Source organism: Colobus angolensis, unplaced genomic scaffold (assembly GCF_000951035.1).
Source record: "Colobus angolensis palliatus isolate OR3802 unplaced genomic scaffold, Cang.pa_1.0 Scaffold92, whole genome shotgun sequence".
NCBI lineage: Eukaryota > Metazoa > Chordata > Mammalia > Primates > Cercopithecidae > Colobus > Colobus angolensis.
Genome location: NW_012123154.1, coordinates 2,820,163 through 2,824,866, shown reverse-complemented (window position 1 = coordinate 2,824,866; position 4,704 = coordinate 2,820,163). Strand labels below are relative to the sequence as shown.

The 4,704-nt window shown below is 40.4% G+C and overlaps 1 long non-coding RNA gene across 1 annotated transcript in view; it reads right to left on the bottom strand.

Moving 5' to 3' along the window:
- LOC105504463 overlaps nt 1-4,704 on the bottom strand; it is a 13,299-nt gene that overhangs the window by 1,852 nt on the left and 6,743 nt on the right. Inside the window, exon 2 of the long non-coding RNA XR_001000611.1 lies at nt 2,542-2,696. This is a non-coding gene — a long non-coding RNA (uncharacterized LOC105504463). The remainder of the gene's footprint in view (nt 1-2,541; nt 2,697-4,704) is intronic.

Sequence of the window (4,704 nt, the reverse complement as noted above, 5' to 3'; positions counted from 1 at the left end):
CGTCCGCCACCTCGCCCGGCTAGTTTTTTGTATTTTTTAGTAGAGACGGGGTTTCACCGTGTGAGCCAGGATGGTCTCGATCTCCTGACCTCGTGATTCGCCCATCTCGGCCTCCCAAAGTGCTGGGATTACAGGCTTGAGCCACCGCACCCGGCCTAAAATAAAGCCTTCTACAAATGAAAGATTTTGGCTCTCCATTCAACAGTGTGTTCCAACATAAGTGTTGGCAAACCTATGCCGACATCAAAACAGAGGGATAAAGGCAGTGCTGTGCTCACAGTGAAAGTCTAATAGGTATCTGCTGCGTTCAGATGGCTGTACATAATAAGAGCTAACATTTCTAGAGGGTTTATTGTGCCAGGAACCGTTTTAAGTACTTTGGGTGTTTTAATTCATTTAACCCTCATAATACTTTCCTTAGGTAGGCACTATGTTTTTTGTTGTTGTTGTTGTTTGTTTGTTTGTTTTTGAGACAGGGTCTTGCTCTCTCATCCAGGCTGGAGTGCAGTGGCACAGTCATAGTTCCCCGCAGCTTTGACCTCCTGGGCTCAAGTGATTCTCCCACCTCAGCCTCCCAAGTAGCTGGGACTCCAGATGTGTGCCACTATGCCTGGCTAATTTTTAAATTTTTTATAGAGACAGCATCTCACTATGTTGCCCAGGGTGGTCTTAAACTCCTAGGATCAAGCAACCCTCCCACCTTAGCTTCCCAAAGTACTGGGAGCCATTGTGCCCAGTCCCGTAGGTACTATTTTGATCCTCATTTTACAGATGAGGAAACTGAGGCACAGAGAAGTAGAGTAACTTACCCAGGATTGCACAGCTAGTAAGTGGAGAGCCAGGCTCCTCCTGGGCAGAGTACAGATCCATGCTTTTAACCCAGTTACTCCTCTGCCTCTCTGGGGAGTGTAATGTGGAAGAGTGACAGACCTATACCAATAGTTACTAGGGAGACAGAACATTTCTTCATCCTTTTCTCCTTTATTTATTCAACTCCTCAAAAACAAAGCCAGCCTGAGGCTGGGTGGAGTGGCTTATGCCTGTAATCCCAGCACTTTGGAAGGCCAAGGCAGGCGAATCACTTGAGGTCAGGAGTTGGGAGACGAGCCTGGCCAACATGGTGAAACCCCATTTCTACTAAAACTACACAGATTAGCCAGGTGCGGTGGCACACGCCTGTAATCCCAGCTACTTGGGAGGCTGAGGCAGGAGAATTGCTTGAATCTGGGAGGCGGAGGCTGTAGTGGGCCATGATCGTGCCACTGTACTCTAGCCTGGGCAACAGAGCAAGACCTTGTCTCAGAAAAAAAAAAAAAAAAAGAAATGAAGATGAAAATATAAAGAGGGACTATATAACCAGACATCATATGTCATCATTTCGAAACACCCTGAAAGCAGTTAGAAGCCACTTAAGATTATTAAGCAAAGGTACTTGGGAGGCTGAGGCAGGAGAATGGCATGAACCCAGGAGGTGGAGCTTGCAGTGAGCCAAGATTGTGCCACTGCACTCCAGCCTGGGTGACAGAGTGAGATTCCGTCTCAAAGAAAAAAAGAAAAAGAAAAAAAAGATTATTAAGCAGAGGAAGAGCATGTTATTCTAGAAGCAATATGAGAGAGGGAGTTGGAGAGACTGCAGACTATAAACTAGGGGTTTATATGGGAAGACTGTGTTCTATTCCATGTAAGAAATGAGCTATAGGAATGTCAGTGGAACTGAGAAGACGTGGATTCAGGGCACATTAGGGAGATAAAACTGCTGACAATTAACAGTGTGTTGGACCTAGGTGTCAAACAAGAGAGAAAAGGCAAAGACAACGTCTCAGTCTCTGACTTGAGAAACCAGATAGATGGCAGAGCCATTTCCGGAGACGACAAATAATGACAAAAGAGCGGATTTGGCAGCAAGATCCTTGATTTGGACCTGCGGAATTTGAGATGCCCGTGATGGAGGCAAAGTGGGTGCTTGGGGGAGGAGGAGAGGTTGCAGAAATAGGAGGAAGAGTTGAAGGAGGAATAGAAGGCCAGCCTCTTTTATACACGGCAGCAGTATTTACTAAATGCTGTATTTTTTTGAGACAGGGTCTCACTCTGTCACCTAGGCTGGATGGAGTGCAGTGGTGCAGTCATAGCTCACTATGACTTGAATTCGTGGGCTCAAATATGATCCTTCTGCCTCAGCCACTGGAGTAGCTGGGACTACAGGCATGTGCCACCAAAAAATTTTAAAATTTTTTGTAGAGATGGAGTCTTACTCTGTTGCCCAGGCTAGTCTCAAACTCTTGGCCTTAAGCAATCCTCCCACCTTAGCCTTCCAAGTAAATTTTTTAATAGATTAAAAAAAGTAAGTTTACTACAAAATTTAATGTATAAAATTCCCTCAAAAAACAAGCCATTAACATTCAGACAATTTGTCAGAAAGGTACAATGACCTTGCCTAGAAATGAATATTAAACTCAGTCCAGATCAAAAATATTTCACCACTTGAAAGGGCAAATGGTAAAATTTAGTGTAATTTTGAGACTGGAACCAGCATTTACTTACATGATAATAGTGAGATAAAGAGCCAAACAGTAATAGTATTGCTTTCCCAGCAGTAACATGACAATGGAGGCTGTTACTTCTAGATAGAAAGAAATTAAGATGATCTTATAGTAATCAAACTTTTTCAGCCAGGACTGACTGATAAGTACAAGGCACTGAAATGGAAACAGAATGGCATTGTGTTAAGATGGAACTCCATGCATTATTAAGCTTACTCACTCTTGCTGATGACAAAATAAACGTTCTTATTGCAAAATAAATTGCTGGCTAGGTGCAGTGACTCATGCCTATAATCCCAGTAGTTTGGGAGGCCAAGGTAGGAGGATTGCTTTAGCCCAGGAGTTCATGACCAGCCTGGGCAACATAGTGAAACTCTATCTCTACAAATAATACAAAAATTAGCTGAGTGTGGTGATGTACAGCTGTAGTCCCAGCTACTAGGGAGGCTGAGGTGGGAGGATTGCTTCAGTCCAGGAGGTTGAGGCTATAATGAGCTATGATCATACCCACTGCACCCCAACCTGAGTGACAAGAGCAAGACCCTGTCTCAAAAAATACTTAATAAATAAATTTGCTTCTGAATTATAGTATCAATTGAAACACACAACTAAAACTATCTTGCTTAGAAATGCCATTATTATCGATATATATCAAAAATTATATAATTTTATATATAATAAACTTTTTATATATATAAACTATTTTATATAAACTATTTTTATATATAATAACTTTTTTATATAATAAAAAAGTTGTGAATAATAACTTTTTTCTTGAGACAGAGTCTCAAATCTGTCGTCCAGGCTGAAGTGCAGTGGCATGATCTTGGCTTAGTGCAATCTTTGCCTCCCAGGTTCAAGCAATTCTCATGCCTCAGCATCCTGAATAGCTGGGATTACAGGCAAGCATCACTGTGCCTGCCTGGCTAACTTCTGTATTTTTAGCGTTTCACCATGTTGGCCAGGCTGGTCTCAAACTCCTAGGTTCAAGTGATCTGCCTGCCTGGACCTCCCAAAATGTTAGGATTACAGGTGTGAGCCACCACATCTTGCCTGAAATGTACTTTTTACCCCAAAATCAAGCATCAGAGGAAAACAACAGTTAGCATTCCAGGTTACTGTGTCCTGCCTAACTTTATATATTTTTATCATTACAACAGATTCATTTTAAGAGCTCAGACTTAGATTTTTTTGCATTTCTTGCTATTAATGAAAAAGTTCATTGTTCTAGACTGAAAAGTTTATGCTAAATACACATATGTACATTAACAAAGATCAGAAGATACTCTTTGTTTTCAATAAAAAAGCACACATTGTTTATCCCTGAAAAGTTTTCACTAACCAAATGTATGTGCATTATAATTAGAAGAAAATGTTGAATGATGTAAGTAGAATACAGATGTTCTTTAGTAAACACAAGGGTTTTTTTCCCCTGACTGATTTTTTGACTTACTTTTCTACTTGTAAAGAACAAGAGTTCATTTTCTGGATACTAAAAAACAATGGATCAGTGACTGATGTGGTCCAAGGCATTTCTTAGAATTCTGTAAGAGGAAGTATGTAAAACACCCCAACAAGTCCAATTATATTCTTAAATATTATTATAATATTATAAAGTAACACATTTCCACATATTGAAATGCAGCTGCTGTTTCTCCATTTCTAGTACATAAACATACAAAATACAAGAAGTTAATAATGTAAGAAATATGTGGTAGAGTGGAATGTGCAAGATTTTTTTTAGAGACAAGGTATTACTGTGTTGCCCAGCCTGGTCTCAAATTCCTGGGCTCAAGCAGTCATCCCAAGTAGTTGACTACAGGCATGCACCACCATGTCTGGCTAAAAAATGAAAGATTTTGAAATCAGATGTCCCTAGATTTAAATTCCAGCTTTGCCACTTTTACCAGCTATTTCTTCATAGAGAAGTTACCTTACCTATGAGGCATTTCCCCCACCAAGACAAACTTTCTCTCTCTCTCTCTGTATCTCGCTCTCCTCCATTTCTCCTCTCTTACCTAGCACCATACTCAACATATAAGGTACTTAATAATTGGTAGCTGTTTTTCTTGTGTCCAATATATAAAAAGATATAAGCCAATGATGAGTAGTATTACAAAAATCATGAAAGAAAAGAGAAAGACTGCCTTTTTTTTTTTTTTTT